This window comes from Myotis nattereri (genome assembly GCF_964212035.1).
Source record: "Myotis nattereri genome assembly, chromosome: 8".
NCBI lineage: Eukaryota > Metazoa > Chordata > Mammalia > Chiroptera > Vespertilionidae > Myotis > Myotis nattereri.
In genome coordinates, this window is record NC_138083.1 from 45248739 (window position 1) to 45258577 (window position 9839).

A 9839-nucleotide genomic window follows, 5' to 3' on the forward strand; every position below is an offset into this window, starting at 1 on the left:
TTTACAGTCCTGACATTGCATTCCTGCAGTGCAGCCATTTTTACTAACTTTACAATGTTCTGTTGCATGGTGGCGGTGGGGGGTGGTGGGGGGGAAGGATATAAATATATATATGGTAATATGTACCATACCGCTTTCCAAAAGGTTTGCACTCACACCAGTGGTGGACTGGTCCCTCAGTCCCTATCACTGGACACTCTCCCAAAATAATACAGTGATAGTGCCTGGAAGGCTGGCAAGGGAGGACACAGTGTGACCTGCATGCATTTGTATCAGGCTCCGAGGAGCAGGTGAGTGTGCAGAGCCTAACAGTACGGGCAGGTTTAGGGGTTGCTGTGTGTGTGTGTGTGTGTGTGTGTGTGTGGCACTCTTGAGAGAATGTAAAGAAGAGAAGGCACAGACTAGAAGTGGCAGAGTTGTGTCATTGGGAGGTGGGAGGAGGAGACAGGGCAATTGTAGTCAAGGGAACAGTTTTTAAATGTATTTTTTAATTGATTTCAGAGAAAGGAAGAAGAGAGAGAGACATTGATGGGAGAAACATCACTGAGCTGCTTCCTGCACTCCCTGTACTGGGGATGGAGCTGGAAACCCAGGGATGGACCTGGACTCATCCTCCTGGTGATGGGACGATGCTCAGCCAACTGAGCCTCACAGGCTGGGCTCAAGGGAACATTTTGAAGGAGTTAAGAGATTTATGGTTCAACAGAACAGACTTAGACTGGAGATTTTGCAGTTGACTGAATGAGAAATTGGGAGTTACCAAGTTTTAAATAGAGGAAAAATATGCTGATATTTTAAGGAAACTGGTGGATGGCTGAGCTTAAAGAAAGCCTGGAAGTTCAGAGGCTGGTTAGGGTGAGGCAGCCAGGAAGGAAGGGGAGATGGACGAGACAAGTGGAAAGAAACTTGAGCCTCTGAACTTCATAAATATAAAATGTGATTGTTTATTTTAAATTATGGCTATGAAGATAGAATGAAATAATAAATGGGAAAGGTCCAACTTAACGAATGAAAAAGCAACAGGCCCAGCCAGTGTGGCACAGTGGTTAAGTGTCCACCCATGAACAAGGTCGCGGTTTGATGCACGGTCAGGGCACATGCCCCAGGCTCGCTCCTCAGAGGTTGTGTAGAAGGCAGCTGATCTGTGATTCTCATCATTGATGTTTCTCTCTCTCTCCCCCTCTCTTTGAAATCAATAAAAATCTATTATTTTTTAAAAAAGAAAAAGCACCAGGAAGGCACTCAAATGTTTGTTGAATTAAATTTTGATGATTCTGCACCCCTAAACCTGCCCGTTTTGAGGACTGTGATTCTGGTTCAAGAGACAGCACATGTGGAAGAGGATTAGGCCTGAGAGTGAAGGCAGTGGTTCTCTGGGTGGTGAGGAAACTAGCAATTGGTTCTTCGTTATATTAAGGTTGATTATTTCAGCTCTTCCCACTGAAAAAAGATAGAACATATCCCTGGTCCTCAGAAATTAAGTCTAGTTGGAGAGCTTCCCAATTAATGGCAGCGATGGGCTAACTATACATGGGCTCAGTCCCGCAGTCCTGATTTTTCAGTATTAAAATAGAATAAGCTCATTACAAGGCAAACCCACGTTTAATGTTTTATGTAAGTGCTAAATATCAATCTTTTTGGAGACAGTTCTAAAAACATTAAAGCACCGTGTAAAATAATTTTTTTTTTTTAACAGGTAGCATCTAGCACTCATGAGCATCATCCATTTGAGCTTGGAAGACACCTCTTTTCCATTCTCCATACTGATCACAAAACCATCCCAAGGTTCAGGCAGTGAAACCAGATGGAGGCAAGCCGAGATTTTGATAGTTCAGCCCCATAACCTTCCTATCCTTTTATCTCAAGAAAAAATGCTGACTTCCTCCACCCTGTCCACCTCCAAAAGGACCCATTTATTTTTAGAGACAAGAGGTGGGGGAAGCAGCCAGAGAGGGGGTGCTCTGACTTCACACCCTGTCATCGCTGCACTCCAGACCTTCCTTCTCTGGGGTGGGAGTTAGGGGGTAGCTGTTAGAGAAGGAAGGGCCCTGGGTTCCGACGGGAATAGGCAGGTCTGAGCCCAGGCAGCACCCTCGACCCTCACATGACCGTCCTTTCTCAGCACATTGGATTCTTAAGCTCAACCTCCCATCATCCCTCTTGTGAAAAACGTGAGCCCTCTCTAGACACAGTGCCCGAACTCTGTGCAAATGTCTGTCCATCTTGGAAGCACAGCGGCTTTAGGCTTCCTTCCTCTCTCCTGCTCTGGGAAGAGACACATTACAGTGGGGACATCAAAGACCCTTCCTGCAGCCACAACTCTTCTGCAGCGACTGCAGGCCTCAGTCACCAGCACTCTTAACCTGGAGATCCTGTTTTGCTACTGAAATCTAGGGGCAGGGGTGGAGCGAGGTGCCCCGCCTGGGTTGTTCTTAATCGTGTTTCTTTTTTCCTCTTAACAGCTCCAACTTCCTCTTCATCCGCTGTGAAAGGTCTCAGCCAGCCTCGCGCCAAAAGAAATTGCTAATTGGGAGGCAGCGCCACATCGTGGGGGACAAGGACAGTGCACGCAAGCCAATGCTATTTCCCACTGACCTAATTTAGAGAAAATTGAGCGTAGGACAGAAAACATTTGAGATTGTAATCCTGTGCCCAGAGCTTTCAAGAGTGCAGGCAGATGGCCATAAAGGCCATCTGAGCAGTCTCCTCTTTGAGCCATTGCGATCTAAGTTTGTTATAAACATCTTAAACGCATCAGTGGTACTTTGCACTTTTTCTCTGTGGTCATTGCTTAGCACAACTGTGAAGGGTACTGGGTCTTCCTTCTCCCTATTGTACAGAGTAGGAATTCAGGGTGCAGAGGGGAAAAGTGCCACAGACATGCCAGTGATGAAAGCCAGGCCCCAACCTTAGGCTAATGCTTACCTCCCCCACTGCTTCCTGCCCCCAAGCACTTCTCGGCAGAATGGAGGACAATGACTTTTTAAAACCATATAAAGCAATAGGGACTGATGATCTTAACCATGCGGCCCCTGGATTCCTGAGACAGGACTGGGCTAGGTCCTCAGTCAGAACGTCCCTTTTCTGTGTCTCTAGAAGGGTTTGGCGACGTGGGGGGAAGGAACCTTCCCAGAGGTGGGAACCTCGGGGCTCTTAGAACCAGACTTTAAGCATGTGCCTGTCTCAGATAAACTCAAGGAGCCGCCGCTCTCACCTACTTGCAAGGTTATAGAGATACACGCATGCATACCCCCTGCTGGGACACCGAGTTTTGCTGTGCACAGGTTTTTATTACCCCCCAGGTGTCTTGATAAATTGAGCCTTAAGTGAATATTTCATTAGTTTTAAGACTTCAGAAAGTAAGAAATAAAGTAGTAGGGCAAGCAGAACAGACACATAACTACAATGTTTAAAGCTCTGACATCTGCCTAAAGATTGTCCCTCTACCAGCCACCACTACATATAACACTCCAAAGGCCAAGAATGACAGCCTTTGCCTTTAGGCAGGACCAGTGGTAGTCACACCCACACTAAAATGAATGCCAAGAATGCTGCCAGGTTGCCAGGAGTTACTTGGTGTGAATTCTTGCTCGGGTATCAGGGTTGGGTCATGTTTGCAACATGGTAACTCAGTTGCACATTGGACGCCGTCATCAAATGAGTTTGCAAAGGAGGTGGCATCGATCAGGGCTCTGTTCTCAGCACCTACCCACTGTACACACGACCTTTCTCAGGCTTCCTACAGAACGGGGACACCATTTTGTAGGTTAGTGATGGCTTAGATTTGGCAAAATACATACTCAGTGTTGAGCGCATAGCACATGCCCAATAAATTCTTATGGAAGCAAACACCTTAATGCCCTGTAGAGGCCAGACACTATTAGCTCCTTTCAGCCTCACAACAGCCCAAAGAGGTCTGTACGCTGCCCCATGTTATCGTGGAGGAAGTAAGTGTTCAAGGACGCAGAGCAATTAAGGGACAGGGCTGGGATCGGAACCCAAAGCTCTTAACCACGGGGGGACTCCGCTTCTGCTTTGTGTCCATGTTAGTGCTCATGTCGCAGGATCTTCCAGGCATGTGAGTGTGATGGCACAGGCCCTGCACAGGGATCAGGCAAGCTGCACTCCCAGGCAGGCTCTGCCTTACCCTGTCATCGTGAGCAACTGGCCTTCCTCCACCTTTCTCCTTGTCCGAAAGCTGAGTGTTTGGTCAGGAAAAGGTGGTAGAAGTTGAACTCAGCGGTCTTAAAATTTGGTGGCTAGAAGCTTTTAACTTTAAATGATTTATCAAGGTTTTCTAATTCTTGACCTTTACACTTATTTTAGGTTTAATTGATTTGAAGTCCTTACCGGGTGTGGTAAGGAACACAGAAGCTGAAGAGAGGTGAGAATGTTCCAGGCCCTGGGACAAGCCAGGAGGGAAGGCCTCAGGTTGGTCTAAACGTCACTAGATGGCAGCATAAGCAGCGTTCCAGCAAGCTGCCTCCTTAGCCTTGATCCTAAAGTTTCTAGGTTCTTCTCTACTTGTGTTGGTCAGGTTGTGATTGGTGGACCTTTCAGTCAAAGCATGAAGCTCCTGGACAGTCTTGTGCTAAAGGACGGGGTGAGGCGTAGCCCACAGAGGGGCCACATAGGGTCAGCAAACCACGACCACAGCTAAGAATGGTTTTTACATTTTTAAATGGCTGAAAAAGAAACAAAGGACTGATTTTTCATGACATGGGACAGTTAGGTGAAGTTCAAATTTCAGTGTCTACCGATGAAGCTCATTGGGCTCCAGCCACTCCTGCAAGTGTCTGTATAGTTCTGGCTGGTACTTCCTGCAGCGGCGAAGTTGAGCAGTTACAACAGAGGCCATAGCCCTCAAGCCTGAACCATACCCTGTCTGTCTTGCTGTGGGAAAAGCCGGCCGGCCCCTGATGGATATCACCCTGATCCAACCAGAGATGCCCCCGCCAGTCTCTCAGATCCTAACGCTCTGAGTGCAGGAATTTGCACTCTCCTTGGTGCTGTGTCCTTAGCTTATTGAAATAGCACCTGGTGGGCATAGTGCGGGGCACCTCTAGCTGTCACAGTGTGGTGACCAGTACTGGGATCACGGTGAGGATGGAGGTGAGCTCTGCCTGTGGAGAACTGGGGGAGGATCCTCAAAGAAGTGATAGTCCTTAGGGAGCAGGTGAGAGAGGGCGTAGGAAACAGCATCATCAAAGAAGCATTTCAGAAAAAGCACCGCTAGGGAACGTGCAGAGTAGGGAGCAAGGCCAGGTTGGGAGGGGATGGCTGGGGTGAGGACAGAGCAGTGCAAACCCTTCCTTATTAACCTGGGAGGGAGGCAGGAGAAACAGGTTTGAAAGAGGAAAGTGGGAGGTCCTTTGCTGGTGCTGAACTTGTGGAGCTCGAGTGACGTCAGTCGTCCAGTGTTTGTCTCCCGGCGTGGCTTCGCGTACCTGCAGCAGATGCACCTGAAGGGCTCAATTAAGAGCCCAGATGCCTCGGCTCTCCCTCCACCAATGCAGACTACAGAAGGGAAGTTCCCAAATTTTGTTGGTGGGGAGGGCAAAGCAGAGCCCTCTAAGGAGGCTGAGCATGAGAATTCTGAGATACTGGAGAAGATAAACAATATGCCCTGAAGACCACCCCAAAAAGCGTCAAGAATAAAGCGGTCACAATTGCCATGTGCAGCAGAGACAAGGAATTGTGGATGACAATCTGGTCACTGGTGACGCTAAGATGGCCCTGACTAGGGGGCATGGAGAGCAGGAGAGGGGCCTGGGATCAGGGCGGAGGAAGAGGCCCAGATAGACAGAAGGATGTGGAAATGGAGGTGGTGCCGCAGGCAGGGTATAAAGGGATGGGAAGAGGAGAGTGAACTGATGCCTCTCCTTTCTGGGTGCCAGGCACTGGGCGGAGCCCCAGCATCCCCGAGGTGCGGCCCATTGGACAGTACTGGGGAAGGGTCCTTCTAACGAAGCAGGACCTAGGTTGCAGGGTGGAGGTCTGAGGCTCCACAAAGATTTGTGCTGTTTCCCCGCCCTGGCTCATCAAGTGTCCTCTCGGGGGCATCCTTTCCTCCTCTCTTGTCACTGACCCGACCAGCTCTGTTATGTCACTTATACAGGCCTGCCTGCTGAGTCCACTGTCGGAAGTCAGGCCACAGCGGCTCTGGCCAGGGCCCGGGGTGCTGCAGCCACCCCCTCCCTCCCTCCCTCCCTCCCAGCCTTCACTTTCCTGGCTCTCGGTTCTGCCCCTGGCTTCAGGGCACAGTTCCAGGTTAAGTCCCAGGAGACCCAAACCTTGCCCACAAGTCACTAGTCACTCCCAGCAGTCAAACGAGCTGAGGACAGCAGAGCGGCCGGGCCACCAGAAGAGCTGTCTTCGTGCAGCGACGGTGGGACAGCACTGAACTTGGTGCAGGAGCAGCGCTGGTGGAAACTGCCCCCAGGACAGCACGATGAGGATTTATAGGAACACGTGACAAGGTGAGTGGCTGACTTTGCCCTGCAGTACATTGTTGAGGTGAGCAGAGGGAGGGCGGTTTGCTACACACACAAGCTCTGATTCCATTTCGAGGGCAGCATTTAAAACACTAGGACACATATTTCAGAAGGACCTATTTACTACTAAAGAAGTGTTATTATCATTTGGCTCTGTGGTTTTTGTTTTGTTTTGTTAATCCTCACCCGAGAATATTTTTCCATTGATTTTTAGAAAGAGTGGAAGGGAGGGGGAGAGACACAGAGAAAGAGAAACATCAATGTGAGAGAGACACATCAATTGGTTGCCTCCTGCATGTGCCTGCGACCAAGATATGTGCCCTTTAGAATCCAACCTAGGACCCTTTTGTCCGTGGGCTGACGCTCTATCCACTTAGCCAAACTGGCTATGGCTCAACTCTGTAGGAGGTCCCTGGACAACCTTTAACCTCAGCCTAGTTACTAATTTTTTAAAAACAGGATAATATAGTGGTTATCAACATATTTGATCTCCAGAGTGGCTGCTTGAGCTGAGACCTCTGAGTGCAGCCCCTCACCTATAAGTAAAGGTGACAGGAGTGCCCGCCTGGTCGGCTGTGTGAGGGTTAATACACTCACAGGTGGTGCCCAGCATTCAGGGAGCACTAACACATTGTTCCCTTTCCTTTAAACATGTCTTCTTATTCATAGCCGGCCTTCCTATCTCAGAGCCTGTTAAGAGGAACGCCTCCCTTCTTTGTATTAAACGGTGCTTTGTTCTTTTGTTTTTGTTAGCTATTTTTATTTTACATAATCACCCTTTATATGAACTTTATATCTTTCTTTCCATAATTGATGAGCTCATATTGGTACTTTACTGCTAAAGCCCATACTTTACGTTAACATTCACTGTCGGTGTTGTGCATCCTATGGGTTTGACAGATGTTTAAAGACATGTGTCCATCATTACTGTACCGTACAGGGTAGTTCTGGGTATACAGGGTAGTACAGTACAGGGTACAGTACCCTGTACAGTACAGGGTAGTTCAGGGTAGTATCTTTTTTATTGCCCTGAATACCCTCTGTGCTCTGCCCAGTCCCTCCTCCTCCCTCCCAACCCCTGGCGACCACTGATCACTCACTCCATAGGTTTGCCTTTTCCAGAATGTCATACAGTTGGAACCAGACAGTATGCAGCCTTTTCAGACTGGCTTCTTTCACTTAGTAATGCGCATTTAAGGGTCCTCCATGTCTTTTCATGGCCTGATAGCTCATTTCTTTCTATTTTTTTTCTTTTTCTGAATATTCCATTGTCTGGATGCCCCACTGTTTAATTATTCATCAGCTACTAAAAGACATCTGGGCTGTTTCTAGGTTTTGGCAGTTAAGAATAAAGTTGCTCTAAGTATCTGCATACAGGTTTATGCGTGGATATAACTTTTCAACCCATTTGGGTGAATACCCAAAAGCACAATTGCTGGATCATGGGGTAAAAGTACTAGTATGTTGAGTTTCGCAGAAAGTGCCAAACTGTCTTCCTAAGTGGCTGTCCCCTTTTGCATTCTCAGCAGCAGTGCACGAGAGAGTTCCTGTTGTTCCACATCCTCAAGGGCATTTGGTGTTGTTGCCGTTTCGGATTTTAGTCTTTCTGGTGAGTATGTGGTGGTATCTCATTCGTGTGTGAATTTGCAATTCCCTCATGACATGATGTGGAGCAGCTTTTTGGTGAGGTGTCTGTTCATATCTTGTGCTGATTTAAAAAATATTTTTTTTATTGTCGAGTTTTAACAGTTCTTTGTATATTTTGGATACCAATCCTCTGTCAGATATGTGCTTCGCAAATATTTTCTCCTTGTCTTTCCATTCTTTTAATGCTTTGTCCTTTATATTATCATGAGATGGAAATTTGGGCACACTATGGGACCGAAGCCAGTTGGATGGTTTCAGCTCTGCCTTTATCCTTTTTCTTTTCTGTCTTTATTCTCATGCAACTCCCAGCTTCTCCAGTGGTTCTTCCTTGTGTGTTCAGAATGGGCCAGAAGGGGGTTCCCTCGTGGTTGCTACATCCTCAACCCAGAACTAGTGCTGTCCGCCTGACTGTGGGGGTGGACCCTGGGGATGTCCAAGCCCCTCCCTGTGGGGACAACAGGCACTCTCAGGGGCTGGGCCACTGCTGACCCCTCCTATTGCTTGCCCCGAGGTCAGAAATTGTGGGCCCACAGTGCCGTAACGCATAACTTCTTCCTAGGACGCAGGGACTGAGTCCCTCCCCCGGGTGTTTATAGGCATGTGAGTAAAGAAGTGAGTGGTTTCTAATTCAGGCCTCAAGCAGAGTTGCAGGTGTTGCCTGTGGCTCTTGGGGCAGATGTGCCTCCTGGAACACACACAGCCCTTGGCAGGGCGTGAGGGAACAAAAGACAATAGCCAGACGATTAATCCTGTCTGCTTCCCACAGGATGGAAAAGCATCACCTGGCCGTGGAGGGGAAGTTCAGCTCCACGGAGGGGCTCTTCCTGCGGGTCCCCAGGCTGGTCCTCCCGCCCCACCCTCTCCTGATGAATCGATGTGACAGCCTAAGGCTTCAGAATAGCTACATATCTTCTCTGGAGTTAGCATGAAAATGTGCACATTTCTGGCTGTATTGAAACGCATGGCAGGGAGGAAGCAAACTGCCCTGGAGTGCCTATGACCCCAAAGAGGAGAAACCGTTGTGCCAGGCTGGTTCTGATCCCAGTGTCCTCTAACATCAGACTACACCCAATAGAATGGGGAGGTGCGTTCACTGTGGAAAAGGTGGTCATAATTCTCGGTGGAAACAGTTGGAAAAGGCCCTGCAAGTCCAGTGAGAGTGGAGGAGTGCAGAGGGTCTCAGCACTTCGCTGCCATCGAAGGACCCTCGGGGAGCCCGTGAAATGCAAGCTCCAGGCCCCGCTGCACAGAATGCCTGGGGCCTGAGAAGGGGCATTTCACAAACACCGAGGGCATTCAGAAGCATGTCGATTTGGACAAACTGCAGCAGCCTAAAAATCTGGATTTAGATCTTGACTGTTGCCCAGCAGCTGTGTAACTTTGGACAGATACTTAAATGCCTTAATTCTGATCTGTGAAATGGGACCAATAATAATGGGTTGCAGAGATGCCGCCCTGTGCCTACCCAACCACCAAACGTACTGAAGCGAGAGTTTGAAACACGCGAGAGCTGCTCTGAAGATGGGAAGAGGGGTTTCAGAAAGTATAGGAAGTCTCACTTCTCTGCTGCTTGTTTGTTTCACTCGAAATAGTAATAACAATTAGCTTTTATGGAGTCCTAATGTACCAGGCATTATCCTAAGCACTTTCATGTATTTAGTGCTCAAACAAGCCTATGAAATAGCCAAGGAAAGATTT